Genomic DNA, 21,460 nt, shown 5'->3' with positions numbered 1-21,460 from the left:
GGATCCCGTCCAACGTGAGGTTCTCACCGAGAGCCCTCCTACCCGAGACGTATGAGTAGGTCTCGGCAAGGACCTCCGCCACGAGCTCCCACGGGGGGTCGCCAGCTAGAGCAGTAGCTGCAGCCCACGATACCGTACGATACCCCCGAATCACCCTCACTGCGATGATCTTCTGCGCCGACCGCAGTGCGGCCTTATTCTTCGCAGTGAGGCGATCCGCCCAAACCGGGGCACCGTACGTCGCCATACTCCGGAATATAGCTGCCTGCAGGCGGCGCTGGGTCCTCCGAGGTTCGGGAGGAGTCTGCCCAGTGCACTCGCCACCTTCACGACCTTCGGTCCCACCATAGCGAAGTGTGGACCGAAGGTCCACCCTCCGTCAAGGATGAGCCCCAAATATTTCATTTGGGAGCTCATCCTGACCCTCCCCTCTCCGATCTGCAGGGTAGCCCCCGGTGGGGATCCCTTGCGTCCGGTCCCGCGAAAGAGGAGGGCTTCGGTCTTTTCAATTCTGACACGAAGCCCCAAACTCTTTATGCGGCTGATCACGAGGTCGAGTCCGACCTCAGCCAGCCGCGCCGCCTCCTTATAGTCTCGTCCCCGGGAGTAAACGAGAGTGTCATCCGCGTAGCAAATGACACCCATCCCGGAGAGGAGACGGCCTCGCAGGACCCAGTCGTATCCGATGTCCCACAGGATCGGGCCCAGCACCGATCCCTGTGGGACACCGCAGCCGACCCGCCGCCACTCCACGGACCCCGACCGATTTTCGAGGCCTACTTTGCGATCGGAGAGGTACGCCTCCAGCAGCCTCCCTAGATACGGGGGTACTCCGAAGAATTTGAGTGCCTCCCGAATCACTGCATGCGGAAGGCTGTTGAAGGCGTTCGCGATGTCCAACGACACCGCGAGCACCACCTCCCTCTTGTGTTCCGCTTCACCCGTCACCGCCCGTAGGCGTTTGAGGGCGTCGATGGTCGACCGGCGCGCTCGAAACCCGAATTGGGATTCCGAGAGTCCGGGTCCCGAGCCCTCCTCCAGGTGCTGAACGAGCCGGGAAGCCACTATTCTCTCCAAGAGTTTCCCAGCTTCGTTCAGCAACACCACCGGTCGCACCGACGAAGCCGAGTCCGGGGTCCGCCCTGCCTTAGGAAGTAGGCAAAGCCGACCCTCCTTCCAGGCCCCCGGGAACTGGCCAGATCGCAGGCAGCGGTCAAACAGTTCCCGGAGGCTATCGCCGAGGTGCCCGAGAGCGATCCCAAGTACTCTCCCGTGCACCCCGTCTGGACCCGGCGCCCTCTTCTTACTCTGAAGGCGGGACAGAGCTGCCTCCATTTCAGCCTCTGTGACGGGTGGCGGAACACTCTCCTCCTCGTCCGGCGTCTGCCGAGCCATCCTGGGGGGCATGAAACCCTCGGGTTCGTCGGGAAAGAGTTCCCCGACGATCCTTCCCAGTTGCTCCGGCTGGAGCGTTTCGCTGATGGGGGCCGACTGGGCGCGGAGCTTGTTCCGCGCCCAATTATACGGTCGGCCCCAGGGGTCTCTCTCTAGACCCCCAAATATAGTTACGATTAGACGAATAAATATTATTTATCATTTATATCAATACCAATAACTGACAAAATAATGAAAATTTACAATTCTTTTAATATCCATATGATGTATTTATTTCCATTATATTTAGAAAACATGTAGTAAATATATTTCAATAACGTCCCTACATCTGTTATGTTTCGTTGCATCTGTGTGTAAAGCTATATTTTAAGAAAAATTTTATGTTTCATTTCATACAGTTTATTTTAGTGAGAGGCGATAGTGTCTAAAATGTATTTTGGCTATTTTTTAACCATACATAACTATTATATCATAAATTCCAATATAATGATATAGACTAATTCCTGTAAACATTAGTTAAAACAAAAAATAATTAAATAAAAACTAATTAATTGTATAAGAACTATCATTCCGTAAGTAAATTTTCGCGTACAAAACAAAACAGGATCGAACTAAAGTATCCCTCCGGATGAGACGTCAGACGTGTATCTCATCTTCATTGTGATGGTCACTCAGGAGCACGTTTCATTATAATATTAAAGGGCCATACGATACCGACTTCCGCGGAACGCCATATGGCGAATATTCTATTTAATTTTTGTACTTACGTAACTGGTCGAGTGGACAACCATTATGAAGTAACTACTGGGCGCATTGTTGAACGAAATTATACGATTTCCTCTGACGTTAAGTAAATACAAGTTATAATGTAAGGGTAACCTTATTAAATGAATAAATTTATATTATGGCCGTTTTTCGTGTGTATTTCTTAGTTTCTTTTTATAATTTTGTGTTTTGATATTCGGTTATTACTATATGATACATAAAATGGTATGAGTCTACACAGGACCCCATGTTGAGTATAATTCTATTCTCCTACTCTGTTATGAATAGTTATAATTTAAATAACTATTCTCTGTTAAAGATAACTGTACTGTAAAACGTGCATTTTTTTTCACAGTGTTTATATACAAGACCGACGAAGGAGACGATAAATTTTTACCCGCGACTATTTGTTGAGTGCTGTTTCCACTGGACTATTTCGGTAATCATTTTCTATTCTAGTCTTTATAATGAAGCAGATGTATTTTATTAATTTATTTAGTTTTGTAATACATATTACATCTTAGTTATGTACAAATATTATTTATTTCCCTTTTCAAATGACCATAAACAAAATTCAAAAAAAAAAAAACTTAAGAAAACAAACCTCTCGATAAACGTCAGAAATATCCTCGAAGAACGGTCTTTAATATTTAATTACGTCCATCATTTGTTCGATCTGCCAATAAAACACATTCACTCACTCATTCATTAATTCTTTCGTTCGTTCACATGCGATCATAAACAAAAGATCCTTTATTCGCTTAAGACAGGTTAAACGGCCGGTAGTACTTAGATCTGAATGTTGGGCGGGGACCCGTGTGTCGGTACAAAACGGAACGAATAATTAAACGGTCTAACTTATAATTACCAAGTATAATGCGAGTACGACGTTTTTTGTTCGAACGATTCAATCAAATTTTACTTAATGTATGGAAATTCTAATCGTTAAAGATATTTTTTTTTATTTGGTTTTCATGATATACCATTTAAATAAACTTATTTTGATTGGTCGGATTAGTATTTTCGCTTTATATTTGATTATGACTGCCTACAGTATTTACGGTAACTAGTGACTACTAGTTTTTATTACCAATTATAACCAAATTTTTAATTTTAATTTTTTTTATTGTTTGCATACTATTCGATGAATTTAAGACGTTTATTTATTTATTAAATAAGTTTTTTAATAACAATATTTTTTTTATTCTTTAAATAACATCTATTGAAAATACTTCGGAATTTATTTTAACAAATCAATTGCAAGTCGAAATGAGTTCCATCATAACAAAATACTTTTCATATAATTACGCGCGTCTACAATATCTTTTTCCATAAATACCTGGCATAAAGTATCGTACAATTTCATTCGCGGACGAAGCCGCGATTTATCAGCGAGTGTTTACTCATATCTGTATCGAAACGAGATGAGGCGAAGTGAGATTTATGATTCAGAAAAATCTCTTAATGGACCCGTGGCCCGCGCATGCTCGTACGAGATAAATGTGCAATTTCAACTTTGAGAATGCGACCCAAGTTTTGACTTAACATGATGCATGTATTTGTGCAGCCATTGTTATTTTTTTTTTTTGTTTTTAATACCAGAGCACTTGGATAGTTTTGTGCTAACAAACGTAATTTTATTACATGAAACTATAGTTCTCAGTCAAACTTTTTGTTTGTTGAATTTGTTTTTTTATTCCATTATGCCATTAGGTCTTAGTAAAAACACAAATATTATAAAAAATGACAATAGGAAGTTAATGAAATGCAATAAATAAATTTCGATATTAATTTCAGTGTTTGTTTGAATTTACGTCAGCGAGATAATAAAAGAAGACCATAACGACTAAGCATATTGGGAGACTTAAGTGCCCCAGACCGATGTCATAAACAATGCGCATCGTTGTTTCAGGCAAAACATCGGTGGACTATAATTTTTCCACATTCATACAATAAGGGCCGCAGTCAATGAGTCTAGCCTCCTACTTCTACAAGTAAACTTTATACGCACACCGACGCACGCCCCACTCGTTTAAGCCTGAAGAGATCGCGTGCAGAAAGCTCACACACGCACACATCGCCGCATGGCCGGCGCCCTAAGCTGTGGTCAGTACTAACGCAAACTGTGTGACGGACACACGAAAAACGAGCTGAAAACGGAACGCAAAACGGACAAAATCAAAAGAAGATTATTCCGGAACGCATCATAACGTACCGGCGTGACAGACGTCGCCCGAGCGCGTATGTAAATGTGAATGCGCCTGTGTTCGTTCTTTATGATCATCTGTCAAAACTCGGATACATGTGACGTTTCGTATCTGAAATGTAAACAAAAGTTCACAGTTACAGTTCGAAATTTATTTAGACGTTATTTACGACGTGCGATGAGGGAGTTACGTGAGTTATGAACTTGAATATGTTAAATTAATTGCACCGCAAAGTGTCGCAAAGGAAGACTGTTTATTTGGATTATTTTGAATGAGTAAGTAATGTGATGTTGCTTGTTTAAAACGTATTATGAGCGATATTTCAAATAAACATCGTTATGAATAGTTGATAATATTATTAGAAGATGCAAAAAGTTTCCCGAACAACTGAAATATAAAGTATAAGCAATGATGAGTCACATATGAGAATGAAGTACTTTCGCAATTTCAGGAAACGATTTATTTTCTGCTTACATTGATAGCAGCTTAAACGTATGAATATTATTATTTATATCTATATAAAGACATACATGTTTTCAAATGCACACATGTTTTCAAACGCACACATGCTTATTTACGTATACATTCAAAAGGTTAAAACAAAGTCTATGTATAACCTTTAGCGAAAAAATTTGAACTTTTTGAATGCGTGAGACTATACTGAAATATTTTTAGTTAATACACAAAAGTTTATATGTTATATAGTTTTTGCATGTTTATATAGTTTTTCACGGTAAAAAACATTATTTATCATTGAAAAACTGGTAGATTAACTGTAAATATATATGAACGTAATCAGTAATTCTTCATTTGTGGCCAATGTGGTAATCCTATAGTCACGCCGCTAATCCTTAGGGGTGACGTCCGGTTACACAAAAGTGCCTTGTAGGGTTAACACTATAAGAGATGTATTAAATTATTTAGATTTTGATTCCATGTTCTATGCCTATAGATGTCATGCGATTGTTATGTAAATTTATTCATAAATAATGAATTATTAATACTTATAATAAGATAATACATAACTGGTACAAAATAATTAAATTGTAGTACGTACAATTCTTAAACATTGACTAATGCGCTATTTTATTTAATTAACTAGCGACCCGCCCCGGCTTCGCACGGGTGCAATGCTGATACTAAATACACTACAGAATATCTTTATTTATAGTGTGAAGCTAGCTTATAGCATGGTTATTAACATAATAACAACAACATTCAAATATGCGTCGTTAATCACACGTTGTTACAGAATGTGTTGAAGAAAGAAAGGTTCACTGTTCGTTCGATTGATTGTAGATCACCCCCCAAGTATTATTTAAAAAAAATATTCAATGAACAGTTTTGACGTTACTACCATTTCAATATTATTGGTTGCTCAATACTGTTGTTGTTGTTTTTCATCCAAACATTTGTTGTTCGACAAACATTTTTAATTATATATAAACGTTGTCTCAAAGATAACTTTCTTAATGCTCAACCCTAACACAGTTGTATACGTACAAATATTTGAATGTATGTGCAGACGACACACACCCCTACAAGTACACCAGTTGACACCCTGGACGGTTATAATTGCATTCCGCTAAAATATCATTTCTTATGCGCTATTAACTTTAAAACTAGACCCAAGTGTTTTATATTAAAACTAAGAAAGTAAATTGTTGAAATACAATTTGATGTTAAGACTTTGTAGCGACTTTTTTGTTTTTTCGCAGTTTACAAAGATACTGATGGCTTTAATTTCGCTTATAAGTGTACGTTTTATTTACATTGAATGTACTTATTATCAATAATGTCCCACTGATAAACGATTTTTGCTTCTTCCGTTTATTAAAAATAATAAAACTACGACTCTTCTATACTAATACTATAAAGCTGAAGAGTTTGTTTGTTTGTTTGAACGCGCTAATCTCAGACACTATTGGTCCAATTTAAAAAAATGATTTCAGTGTTTGATAGCCCATTTATCGAGAAAGGCTATAGGCAATTTTTTTTTCAAATTAACGCGTGTGAAACCGTGGGGCACAGCTAGTTTATAATATAATTTAATATCTGTTTTTTTATGTATAATGATGTATTCTAAATTTAAAATAAAATTACACATTAATACATCAACAAAAACAGTCAAAATATTTTATAAATATTACTATTTCGTAGAAAACTGTATTAATTTAATAGGCTAACTACGTATACGATCCATTATGGCACATTTCCCAAATTTTATCAACAACAGAGATAAAGAGCACGTGTTATTGCTCTCATTAACAAAACTAAGGGTTTTATTAGAAGAAAAACCATCTACGAAGACAATATAAGCAGCTCTTAAGTGGTTCGCAGACGGCGGACGGAGTTTTCTTAATTTCTTAACCGCCATACTCACGCGGCGGGGAGAAATTAAGGAAACATTCCACTTATACCGTCCGCTGATGTTCTTGTACATCTTCGTGATAGTATTTAATTTAAATTATGAATATGAAGAACGTTTATACGAATGATTAAAGTAATATAATAATTTTAGTTTAGGTAGAGGTGAGTATTATGAACAATAGGGTTTTCTGTAACTTTTGACAAACCAAATGTGTTTACTGTTAAAGACACTGGTTAGTTATCTCACGATGATTTCCTTTGCGGCAAAATTCGAAAGCAATCAGTGCTAGCCCGGGGTTTGAATCTGCAATTGGTATTTATGAATAAATTGGCTATCTATATGAGCGCTACACAAAAGTATTCTATATCAATTATGCTATATAGTTTTCGCATATTATTCCATATGTGTATGTAAATTTGTTTATTTTGAAACAAAAGTATATATGTGTATCTGTGTATGTGTATGTGTGTGTGGGAGTGTGTGTGTGTGGTGTGTGTGTGTGTGTGTGTGTTTGTGTGTGTGTGTCTTCCTTTTATTGCCTTCATTATTTGACTCTTTATAATCCTAAGCTGGTTCGTCTTCAGATGTCGTCAACAGTCTAAAAATTGTTAAACGATGTTTTTTTTTAATTAACGAAGTTTTCAGAGATATCTTTGGAAACACATATAATATATTCCATACCACTATTTCCCCAAAGGAAAACTCCTTAAGCGTAGACGTCTTAGCGTCCAGCCACGAAAGCAATAAAGAGCACAGGCTTCCACGTTCATTAATTAACCCCCGGTAGCCCCATCCCCCTCGCACTTAGGGTAACTATTTGTAAATGAGCATACCTCTCGCTTGCACCAGCTTTGCGCAAAAATTAACTACTACATGTTCCGCTTTCGTGCTCTCACACATCGCCCGCGCGTTGCATATGCACATGATCTCACACGTGTAAACGTCCCAACTTTATTCGCCGTTTAGGGAAATTGACGTTAATGGCATTCATAATACGATACGTTTTTCATTGTGATAATTTATTTGATATTTCCAGTGTAAGCGGCGCGGTCACGTGTGGTTAGTTTCCTATCCTCATGCAATAAATCTTGTAGTCCTCGTAATTACAATGTTCTTGTTTGTTGTATGTTTTCATTAGAGAGACACTTTCTTAACCATAACAATACGCTACATCTTCTATTAGAGATATATACTTGATACCATCGCTTAAAATAATTAATATGAATAAAGTGGCAATTTTTTAAAAATTAATTATTTTATATAACGTTCAAGTATGTTAAAGGCAAGTTTAACTGAGGTAGGGCACAGCAGGAATTTCCTGCTCAAAATATGGAGCAGCCCGACTGGGGTAGTACCTCGACCTTACAGAAGATCACAGCTAAAGAATACTGTTTTCAAGCAGTATTGTGTTCCTGTTGGTGAGTAAGGTGACCAGAGCTCCTGGGGGGATTGGGGATTGGGTCGGCAACGCGCTTGCGATGCTTCTGGTGTTGCAGGTGTCTATAAGCTACGGTAATCGCTTACCATCAGGTGAGCCGTACGCTTGTTTGCCGACCTAGTGACATAAAAAAAAAGTATTATTTTCTATTATAAATTGTAATTGATGAGAAATTAAGCAAGAATATGTCTTTGTCACAAATAATTAAATATTTTTTAGTTTAGACGACTGTAAGTTGAATTGTGTTAAAGGCAAAATATGTGTTAATGTAACAACCTGCAAAGGTCCCACGACTAACCCTTTTGCGATGAAAACAGATTGGAACTCAACCCGTCACACTACTCCTCAACTGGCGGTGATTATAAGTACAAAACACCCTGTTCACCGTGCACACCGTGTTCCTTATCAGATTAATTTTAAGGAAATTATCCACAATTAAAGTGCAGCTTAAAATTATCAAACGCAAAAACTTGTCTATATAACTTCGATACTTCGAAACAATACTATGAATCAAAATATCGATAATTATTCCTAAATTTCTATTTTTTTTTTTTAATCAACATGTATTAGTAGCTCAAAGTAGTAGGAGGAACATAATATTTATATGTTAATGATTTTCTTTCTTATGAACAGAAAATAACTAAATCTTACTTGTCATAGCATTCCTTGGCACCTCCATCTCTCCAAGATTATTATAGTTCACTAGCTATTGCCTGCGACTTAATCCGCGATGAATGGTTACTTGAAAAAGAAAACCCGATTTTGAAAGATTCTTCATTAGCGCTCCGCTCCTATTGATCTTAGCATAATGATATATGGCCTTTAGCCTTCCGCGATAAATAGGCTATCCAACACTGAAAGAATTTTTTAAATCGGACCAGTAGTTCCTGAGACACAAGTGAGAGCGCGTTCAAAAAAACAAACAAACAAACAAACTCTTCAGCTTTATAATATTAGTATAGATGTATTATTTCCACTAGACCGTTGACGAAGTTTGCACTGTCTCTACTTCTTCTGGGTTTGTGGTGTCGATTCGTGCCCCGAGTTTGAGTGTAAGATATTTATTTAGATATTACATCTATCAAAAAATATATATTGTAGATGTATCAGTCACCTGCTGTTACCTATACAGGCATACCATTGCCGTTCTTAGGAGCAGACTACCGTGTATTTGTGTGCGTGTCAAAGATAGTTATTTATTTTTTACTAGTACTTTAAAAACTCGTTGGCCATATTGGTCACAACAAGTGTCTGTCACACACAGCAAATGTGCTAGTCGCGAGGACTATTCCCGCACATGACTGATATCTGTGTAGACCATTAGATATTTGTCATGATTTGTGCTGATATGTTGTGATAATTTCTTGACCTTCAATATACCTAGTACCTATTCATACTCTACTGGGGCCTGTGAGAGTCAGACAGTTAATTATTATGATTTTTTACTTATTAAAAAAATAAGATATAACCTATATGTATAGATGATATGGGTTTCCCCAATGTTATACATCGTTCAAGAAACAACATTTAACATACAAATAATGTTACCCACTTGGTTGGACCCTTTTGCTTTATATTATTAACTGGGGTAGGGCACAGCAGGAAACATCCTACTCAAAATCTGGAGTAGCCCAACTGGGGAAGGAATGATACTGCTTTCAAGCAGTGTTGTGTTTCTGGTGGTGAGTAAGATAACCAGAGCTCCTGGGGGGATTGGGGGTAGGGTCGGCAACACGCTTGCGATAATTCTAGTGTTGAAGGCGTCTGTTGTGTGGCTATGGCATTAAAGAATATAGCCATCCCATCTCTTCCCGTAGGTGTCGTAAGAGGCGACTAAGAGATAACACAGTTTCATTACCACCTTGAAACTTAAAAAGCCGACCGATGGCGGGATTCATCCAACTACTGGTTTTGAAATACACAGGCCGCAGACGGGCAGCAGGCCTCTTCGGTGCGACAAAGCCAGCCCTGCGGTCACCAACTCGCCTGCCCAGCATGGTGACTATGGGCAATATACATGAGTTCACACCATTTTTGGCGCAAATTTGTGGAGGCCTATGTCCAGCAGTGGACTGTGATAGGTTGAAATGAATGAATGAATGAGGCGTCTATAAGCTATGGTGTTCTTGTGGTATAAGTGAGTTGTACGCTTGTTGACCGACCTAGTTGTAGAAAAAAAAATTACATATATGTAACACACCAAAGTAATTTATATTATTAATCTTAATATTGTTAACATTTTTAATATCATATCAAAAATCGACCGTGCCAGCGGGGATCGAACTTGCATCTCCCACTGACCGTGTCGGTGCTCTAGCCAATTAAGCTATGGGACGATGTACCCGCTAGATCGAAATTTTTAATATGATGATTTTATATTCGGTCTAAGCAACCGTGGTGCCGTCTATAGTGAGTTCTTTACAGAAACCCGTAATTATTCAAAGTTTCATAGGACAATGAAAATCTTAATATTGTTTATTTTCTATTTCTTTTCTCATAACAAGGATCGTTTTTTTCTTAAATATCACTTCAATATTGTAATATGTCGACAGTCTGTATCAGCTATTCATTAAGCTAGTCATACCCTTAAGTCCATTATCGTACACAAAGTTTTACTTTAAGAGTAAACGCAACCCGACCAGCACTCTATACGGGTAACGTACTTACGTCACAATCAATCACGCGAGCGCCGTCATGACGGTCACATCTAAGCCCATTCATGCTCTCGTCGCGAATTGTCTCCGAACTTATCACGCGGAGCTGCTTCCGCGACGACGGCGATAAATTTGCTTTCATCCTTTTCCCTACCGTGCACTCTAATTTATTTATATCGTTAATTTTATTAATTTTAAACCAATAACCTCACTAGCTGTCCTCTTCTGTCGATACGCGAACGCGTTGAAAGGGTTAGAATCTCAAATGCATTAAAAAAAATAAGTATATTTAAATTTGGAATTCAATGTCAAAGCCGTCTGCTCGGCATGCCGTCCCTGTCGCTCAGGCTGGGCGTCGGCGCGCGCCTGGGCGGGCGGTATGCAAATGCTATCAGCGGTGGTGAGGGTTGAGTCTGTGTGGGTGCCTTGTACCATTGGCCGCACTAGAACGGCTAACTTCGCCACCAGTTACGGTTGTTTTTCGTTCCACTTCTAATTAACTTTCGTATATTCTTGAAGTAACTTTTCTCATCTCGCTTCCTTATTTTTTTTTACAGTTTGTTATCGTTAATGACAAGTTATAATGTGGAATACTTTCGCGTGTGATATGCAAAAATGCGCTCTAGAAATAATTCGCGTGCGCCAAGAGTTTATTTTGGAACGCAAGCGTGACGGGTTTCGTTTTAATATATGTAAATACGCCTATTTCAGCGCTATCAACGTATTAAGCGCGAAGCTGACGTCAGTTCTTAGTGTCACAATGTTTACAAGTGATTTCTGAATGCGAAGGCTTTAACTTAACGAACGCCATAATCGTGGCTCGTGTTGCTAACTTTGCTAAAATGTTACTTTTATTGCTTAAAGAGTGAGATTTTACGAGCTTTAAAAATAAATTACTCGGCTCGGACGGTTCAAATCGTAATTTCCGAGAGTTCGCGGGTGAATATTTTATCCCCGATTAGTGTTCGGCGAAGGTAAATAAATCGTTTCAATTACGTTACTGTGCAATCTTACCAAAAATATTACAGACGCTCACAATCAATATCCATAATATATGTATATTATAATTAACAGCATTTACAAATTTCGATCACGATTTAAAAAGAATAACCAAAAAAAACTTATAAAATTAAAAAAGTTTTTATGTGAGTATTAAAAGAACGATTAAAATATTCACCGCGTGTTTTATTGCAAGGGAAATTCTAATTTGACGGGCATAAAAAAGCACGTCGGAAGGGCACACATGCATACACGCGACGTGCGAAAATGCAAATTCATATTCAAAAGGAATTAATCCCTCGTTTTATTGCAACATCAAGCACCTTTAATTGTTCTTCTGACGGACGTGGAAGGGCCGCGATTCGCATTTCGGGTGTGGTCAGTACTAAATTGAACATTGACAGTCGCCAATATATTTTTATAGTTTTTACGGAGGTGTTGTTTTTATTATGTTCCAATTTACATTTCCTCAGACGAACCGAAATGCAGATTAGAAAGTTTATGAACGGCCAACGATATATCGTAAATTAAGTTCGCGGGTTAGCGACTGCGAGATGCGAGTTTTTAAGGGTTATTTTAATTACACCGCAAGTGATTTATAAGTCATCAAAGCAAGGCATAAATCTTGATTGTGATGTTCAGCAAAACGAAGTGGGAACGAGTGGGATCGTCTCCACTTGGCGTCGTTCATTAATATTTGATGAAACGATGTAGCACCGTCCCGTTTATTTTAAGTTTTGAAGAAATAACATTTGAGGAGGTTTAATAAATAAATTCCATTTATACGCTGTTATTATCATCGATACAATATTGTATCGTTTAATACAAAAAAAATCCTATTGAAGCAAGTGTGAGAAAATGTAGTTAGTAATTAAAATAAAGCGGTACAAAATATAATAGATGTCTATTCTTATAAGAATTTTGATATTATTAGAATCGATGAGTAAATAATTTCTGTATAATCAAGTAGCACAAATACAACTGTATTTCCCTTAGGATTGTTTTGGAATCTTTAGAAAGGTTTTATTACTTATTTCCTTTAAAGACCCTCTCAATGAAAGTATTTATCTACTTAAGCCTTTAAAGAAAATATTTATAAAAAATTATTACACTATGCAATATGTGTAAATAGTTACTCTTATTACCTAAACTAAAAGGTAATAATTATTTTTTGTATAATTTTACTGTATCAAAAAGCACAACATCAACGAAAATGAAAATAAAAATAATTGAAGCGAGTCTATTGTTTTAAAAGCTCAGTTAATAAAATACAGAATGGTAAACGTAACATTTCTTTAACTTACGTTAAAAAGGTAATCGTGATCAGGCGACACGAATGATTCATATATACAATTTATCGATAAATCGCTTAGGCCAGTATAGTTCGATGAATAAAATAATAATAAAAAACGTGAAAGACGCCAGGCGACGAAAAATATTCGCAACGGAATGCATTTTTGCATACACAATGCCCTTTTGTTTAGAGAAAGTATTTCACATTTTAGCCTCTGAATGATTTATTTTTATATGATTTATAAGTCCCTACACTCTCTTACCTTCATTGGGGACTTATTGGAATCCCGGGAATTCTTATCGCTTTTGAATTCCTTACTTTTCTGACAAACATATTGTAACAAAACAATAACGTATTTCACATATTTTGTAACACAATTAAACTTTAATTAATTTTTATTAATAATTATAGAACTGAAAAAGTTATAGAATGTAATAAGTGTATAAACTCAGAAAATTATTTGGACATTTAATTTTATAAAACTATTGTTTATAAAGTGTTTATGGACAAAAGTGTATGACAAAGCAAGAGAAAAGTAACGCATGGCTAACTTAGGATGGGCAAACGCTGTTTTTTACCAGGTAAGCTTACATTTTACCCAAAATATTTACATTATAAATTAATGAACATGTAAATAATTAAGAAGAATCAGGATTCGTTTAAGCTGGATACTGCGTCTTGCCTTTGCATTAATTAGTTATTAAATTAGGAAAATAGACAGTTAATAAAGGAGTTATGGGTGACCAAAAAGATTAAAATATTGGAATTCTGAAATCAGTGACAAATAAAGGAGCTATGATTAATAGTAGTTACCAAAAAGATTAAAATATTGGAACTCTAAAACCAGTGTCATCGATTTATACATTTTTGTAATAAAGTTAAACTTATTATAATAACGTAACGTGCGAAACGTACATCAACTGAAAGAGATTTAAGCCAAAATATTTAATGATAAATTGATAAATATTGTCAGTCTTTGATATCGGTAATACCTATCTATAAATTACTTAAGATGTAAATAAGCTGAATAGTATGCTGGCTTTATTCGAATGTTCTAATCATAGGATTTTTTTTTCTGAGAAAAACTTGAAATTTTTCAATATTTTTTTTTTATTTATTTAAGAAAAGTGACATTTATTGTAAACTGAATTACTTTTCGAATATTTCTGCACTTTCCTACAATATATTCCGAATCAGTGGTAGCTTTACTTCTACAAATATAATTTTAAAGTTTTAATTTGTAAAATGACGATTCGAAAGTGCTCATAAAGCCTATTTTAATTTTTTTTTATTTGTTTATTTACAGAAGAAAAAAAAGATACAATTTATGTGATAAACAGTGCAGCAAAAAGCTGCTATTGATTTTGATTTTGATTTATAGCAGTGTAAACCTAATGTGTTAAATCATTGATTCAGTCGACAGAAAACTTTCAAATAATCTGTTTATTGTCACTATTGGTATTTTTATTTTTATTGAAATATAATCTGAATTTACAAAAGTGATTTTCATATTTTCTAATAAGAAATAAAAATGTTCTGAAATAAAGACAAATTTTCGAAATTACATCGACAATTTCACCTTAAATTAATCAATTTTAAGGTCTCGGGCGAATCCAGGTATAATTAATTGTTAGGAAAAATTAAAAAGTTGTTTCGGATTCACTTAGACTATTGGATCGGATGCACGCGATGTCGGATTTTATTTCTAAAAATTTTATTGGCAAAAGGTTACGTTGTTTTGCTTAATAAAGTCATTGTACTTTAATTCTTCAATATTGTATAAGAGAATTTAATACATCTCTCGCGGTTTCATTCTTGTTGACGGTTCCGCAAGTATGAGCGTGCTATTTCGTGCCTATATTGCTTCTGGATAATGTCACAGTTAAATAGTGAAATTTTAGTATCGATTGAGTAGTTAAAGAGTTTAGTGACTGATAAAGGATACTATTTTTCTTTTTAAACCAACTTCAAAAAAGGAAGAAGTTACTCAATTCGACCGTATATATATTTTTCTATTTCATTGCAAAGGTTTTGTTTGGGGATAGCTTCGTCTTTATGAACCGATTTTGATATTTCTTTTTTTGTTGGTAAGGAGATATCCCAAATATGATACCATGTTATCATGGTACCATGGTACCATGAACCAGAAATCAGGATGTGAAGATAGAATCCCAGAGGAATCGAGGGAAACTCTCGAAAATCGTAGTGACGACTAGTGCGTTTGTTAATTTTTTTCGTCTGCTTACGTTGTATTACTTGTCGATGTAATTGAAGTCGTTTTTTTTTCGTTTGCGAGCAAACACAATTATACGATATTAAGATAAAAGCACAAATATTTCTCGCAGAAAAAATTTTTTTTTTTGTTTTCTCTAAATAACAATTTACGTAAAACGTGACATTTAAAATGTTTTTGTATAATTTATTGTTTTATCTAAAAGCACATACAAAATTAATTAAAAAACTTATATTATCTTGTCAGTGTAAAATTAAAACAACGTTTGTTGTTTTTTATTCTAGAAATTATTTATATGTACCTGTTTTTTTATTCGTAAAATTAATTCAGTATGGTCGCAAAACTGTTTATATTAAAAATTAATTAAATTCATTTAAATAATTTAAAATTTATCTGACAGACTAAATCAGTTAATTGGTAACATTTTTCTTAAACAAATAGGCATAATTTACATATAAGAATCTTATGTAAACTAAAATTTTTTTTATTAAGCTATTTAAAAAACTTTACCAACCCAAAAAAAATTATGTTTTTTAATCAAATCAATCATATTTTTTTTCAATATTGTCTAACTTCCACTCAACGTTCTCACAATATATAATTGTCTCTCTACAAAGCATACATTATTTTAAAATTAAATACCGTTTTTGTAAAAATGCGAAGTTATAACCGATTCAAAAAAGTTTGTGATGAGTAGAATCAGTAAGGACCTCAACGTTTCTTAGAATCAGCAGAAACTTTAAAAAAACGTAAATATTATATGCAATCATTAGAGCTTATCAAAGTAAATTGCTTTAAATAAATAAAACCTATTCTCAAAACCAATGAACTTCATTATAATAATTGTATATATATATATAATTAAATTTGTTAAAAATATTAATTTACAAGAGTCATAAGGTGGATACAAATGACAGTAGGCGCTAACGCGACTCGTTATACGATAACCGATGGCTATAGAGTAAACAAATAATTAGATGCGACACTAATTATTATTCATAAATCGAACAGACATAATAATCGCTCGCGCCATCTTGCTAGCGGCGGTGGCCAAATGTTTCCGCTTTAATTTCTCCAGTAATTTCGAGTTTCCTGCCTCAGCCAATCCGTCCCGTCAGCCGACCGTAATTATATTATTTCGGCAATAAATTATCGACTTTTGAATACAGTAGGTTAATTTTGGTTAGACACAATAGTGCCGTATTTGAAGGTATTCTAAGTTTTTTTTTTTTAATAACAGTAGCCGAGATGCTCCTTTCATGTTTAAATAGTTCGTCAACTTTGCACTTGGATTTTCTCACTGCTTAAAATCAAATAATATTTCTACGAATAAATATAATTTCAAAAATTCCAAATATGATATTTAAAGTCCGCAAGAACTACTTGAGAGTACCTAGTATTATTTTGCAATTATCTTCTATAAAGGTACGGTACTTCTCCAGTCGGGCTACTCCAAACTTCGAGCAAGATATTTCCTGCTGTGCCCTACTTAAATTAAATTGAACTATCTTTATAGCCTTTTAATTATATATTTTGGTCCCGATTATTAAAAATCCTGTATTGGTGAAGCATAGTGAAGCACGTCAAACGGCACACGCACTAAAAATCGATACCAAGCGATAGTTTGATTCGATTAATTCTGTTCGAAATTAACGCGATGGGTAAGCAACGGGTATCGACACGGACGCCGTTGCCATGGCGACGCGCCCCATACTTACAACTCACTAATTACGCCACACTGATTGCTTTTCGCTTTTTTTGCCCCACGAGAATCTGACGCCACCCTCTCCTTCATAGTGTTTGGTATCGATTAAAACGTGTGTCGGTTGTTTTAGTATTCACTATCTATTAAATTATTCAAAAAGTTCGTATATATTATTTACATTTTCGGTGATTTGTTCCTTTTTAATATCTGGCACGGTAATATAGTACTAATTTTATCAATATTTTAAGATAAATAAAAAACCAATTTCAAAGTTATCTTGGTCTTGTGATCGCAAACATTATAACTAAATATCAGCATATTTTGTGACAAAAAAATACAAAACTATACAACCCTTCCAGTATTTTTATTTACATTTACTTACATATACACGCTCTATTTATCTAATTGTGATCTCGTAATCATTTTACTAATAATAAATATATCATCAAAACTCTTAACATCACAGAAACGTTGCATTCTAAATTTGATGACGTCACGTCGATCGATGGTAGGAAACAAGTCATTACTGTTTTTATTCGTTACACTGATTAATCAAGTGATTAATTATAGTTTGTATTGGGCCGTTTTTGTTAGATTTCAACCGCCCGTTGCTATTATAAATGCTTCGATAAAAAATAAAAATAAATTAATAATCCTAAACGTTGTTTCCTTTTTTCTGTTTCAATTAAAACGATCAAAGTAGTATCTTAATAAAATGTTTTACTAGATAATTTTTGAATATAGAATAAGTAGAATCGATTTTTAACTGCCCGTTTTGCGAATGAGGTTGACCATTGATCAGATAGCGCAGCCCTGACCTTGCTCAAGCCACTCACACACGCGCCCTACGCACGCAAGGTGCACACAATGCGAAAACGATACGTCAGTGACGTATTGCGTTATCATAATTATTGCTAACTTTATTATAAATTCTCACTCACGTTCTCAATTACAGAATAGCTCTCAATTATATAATTAGGAAATCTTATTAAGACTGAATTATAATTCCATTAAAAACTAGCTTAACGATAAAAACATAATAAAACTTAGAATTTACAATAAAATTAACATTTGATATATTGTGATTTCCAATTTATCGCGTGAGAATTAAATTTCACTAAAATCATTTTATTAATATTTTAAGCGACACGATATGTAAATTAATCTGTTATAAATTATGTGCACAGTGTAAGACTATGTTCTACAAAACTTAGTCGAAAACTAGTCTCATAACGACATGTTTACTTAAAAGAAAAATAGAAGAACGAATTCGTTTAGTGTAAATCAAGTCGTCGACAAAGCCACAACGCCCCTTTGCAAAAGTTTCCTTACTAACCCACAAAATAAATTCCACTACAGTAATGAGGCTCTAACGACGTTCGCGACTCAAAATCCACTCGTCACGACCAAGTTTCGCACTAATCTACCTTTTCACAAACATTTCGCTCAAATTCGAAGAAGTCAAGTCACCCTTAATAAAATCTCCCGAACCGATTAACATTTCAGGAATCACAACAGCTGAGAGACACGCGATCGACTCCCTCACGAAACAAAGAAAATAACTAAATCCCTTTAATATCCATAATATGTTATCTATTATTATTGATTTGATTATTTTTTCCATACTTTTAATGCGGGTTAACACAGATACGTGTGTAAAATTTTAGTGTATTCACAGCGCCGCGTCGTCGTGTGGGTGTATGCATTCGCAACACACATAATTAGTGAAATGGGGGTCGATATTATTAATGAGGGGGGAAGACGGGGTGGGAATTGTTATCTAGTCGAGCTTTTGTGTTCTTTTCTATAGATCAGCCGTCTATTGATTGTTTAGTCGATACGTTGGTCGCCGGTCTTTAATTATAGGGGCTAACAGGCTAACTGCCGCGAACACCTCGCTTGACACACTAATGGCGTCTATAAAGGGACGGTTATAATTTTCTATAATTATTCATTTGAACACGGTAAAGTTTCGATAGTTACGAGTCGTATTAAGTTTTAATTTACCGCCGTGTTTGTTATTACCAACGTACTATTAAACTATCCGAAGTGTTATCGACGTATGTTATCTGTTTTATTGATAGTCATTTGTCGTACACCAGTTATTATTTTTCTAATGATATTCACTTTGTACCATTTTGAAGACGATTAAATGTTAATGCTCGCATGATTGTTTTGTCCTACAAATAGTATCTTTCAATCTAGAGTTAATGAGAATGTTGGACCTTACAATTATGTTTTTATAATTGTGCTTCAATTATTAATTTATTTAGCTATATATAAGATCGCTGTTATCATTTAATAATTTATATCGAACGATATTGTCATTTTTAAATAAATGTATTTATTAATAAATTATAATGCAAGCCGATAATGACATCGATACTAAAATCGGCTACAAAACCTAAGCTAGTAAGACACGTCCGAATTCAAACAAGACGCTATGTTTCGTACAAAACAGACATGTGAAGAGACCGCTGGTACTTCACTGATTAATAAGATGGGGTTGCGAGCAAGGGGTACCCGCCACCCCACGCTGGCTCCCTCGCGCCTTACCCACAAAACAAAAAAATGTGACTCATCAACCCACACTGAGAAACAACAACTCACACTATTACCGTCAAACGCATAACGCATTACGTACCATTTATATATTCAAATTATCGACCTTAACACAAAGGGAAAAGTTCCTAATTTCAATAACACCGAAACGAGCAAGACGTTCTTAAGTAAAGTTAGGTCTCCTATAATCGTTCATTATCGCACACAAGCAAAGATTATTCACGTATTGTCCAGCACGCATACACGTAAGCGTTAATTATATCGGAAAGTAGTGGGTTGGGGGTTAGTTGATTTGATTAATTCCAGCTAGAAGAAATGGTTTTGCTAGATACGAACAAAACATCAACTCTTATATGAAATCAAAACGTAATCGTGTTGGAATTTTTTAAACTAAAATAATCATTCTTAGGCCCAAACTTTTCAATTTTTTTCTTAAAGTGAATATTCATCTTTTGTTTCTATATTGTTCGCGAAAATTACTTTAAATAAAAGCGACATGCTAGTTACTAAATACTTACAGTGAAAACAAAGTGAAGCAATCGAAAGAACAATTTCACCAAAATGAGGAAAGTATTTGTAGTATTCAAGCATCGGAAGGCGTTCGCGATTCTTGGCAAATTGCTCGAAGATACAGGGCAAATTCTATTCAGATACAAGGTCTATGTTAAGCCTTTATATATCCACATTGCTAATAATCCTTTTGTACTCAGTTTATGTTTGAATGTATGCTATTGTCTTAGTGTAAACTAATTTGTTTATAGAGTTTTCTCAAAAATTATCTTTTTTAGGATCTCTTGTCTGTCTCAGCTTATTTACTCGCAACCCACTGAACTATGTACATTGCCAACTACTCCAAATCGTACCATGAATAACATAATATATACAAACCTTAAACATAAATACTTCCATAAAGTTACATTCTCATATTATATCGTTTACACCAAAATTGTTAATGCCCGTATGATGATGATAATTAAAATATACTTTATTTAGGAGACCTGGTGTCCTGAAACACAGGACTCGAGCCCAGCTTAGGCACCAGTCTCTCACAATATTAGTGCTCATGTTACTATATACCTATCAAAAGTCATGTTTGTAATATTGTGGTGAGAAAATAAATAAATCTTATTATTATTATTATAATCTTGGTTTTGCGGAATGACATAATAAAAAAGTAAAAAAAGTACTGGTTTCTTGAATATATATTTTTTTAGAATAAACTCATAGGTTTAGGTAAATATAGCGAACAATACATAAGGTTTGTCAAGGAATGAACTACCTCCTGGTCTTACTGTAGGTAAAAATTACGATATGCAATACTGCTTCTCCTTTGCGTCTGTGATGCAACCAGGTTTTTCCTAAACACTTATTAGTGTCATATAATAATTTCAATAAGAGTTTTCATTGTGTACGTTTTAATCGTTGTTTATTGTTAAAATTAAAATTATCACTAGATATGAATTTTTTAATATCAATATTTCCAAAACTAAGATTTTAAGTTACTTTGGAAATGCATCGACCGAAAACCAACACCACTCTGAAAGAAAGAAAATATACAGAGTCATAAATTCATTTAAAGTGATTCGTTATGTCCACTTTAAATGCTCTTACTTCGTTACTTTGCTTTGTAAAAATATTAAATGTAACTTAAATTTAGTAAAACAAATTTGTAAATAATTACCTAACCTACCTCTATACGTATTTCTATAACAAGAGTCCTAGTTAAGCGTAGGGATACTTGAAGTCTATTGGTTAGATGTTTCTTGTGGGTCAATTATTTTCAAACGGAGATTTAATAAAATTGAGTTTTCTTCTAAAAATAGGTAGACCAATATGG

This window comes from Melitaea cinxia, chromosome 14 (genome assembly GCF_905220565.1).
Source record: "Melitaea cinxia chromosome 14, ilMelCinx1.1, whole genome shotgun sequence".
In the NCBI taxonomy this organism is placed as follows: Eukaryota; Metazoa; Arthropoda; class Insecta; order Lepidoptera; family Nymphalidae; genus Melitaea; species Melitaea cinxia.
The sequence above is the reverse complement of the archived record's forward strand: the minus strand, read 5'-3'. Positions refer to the sequence as shown.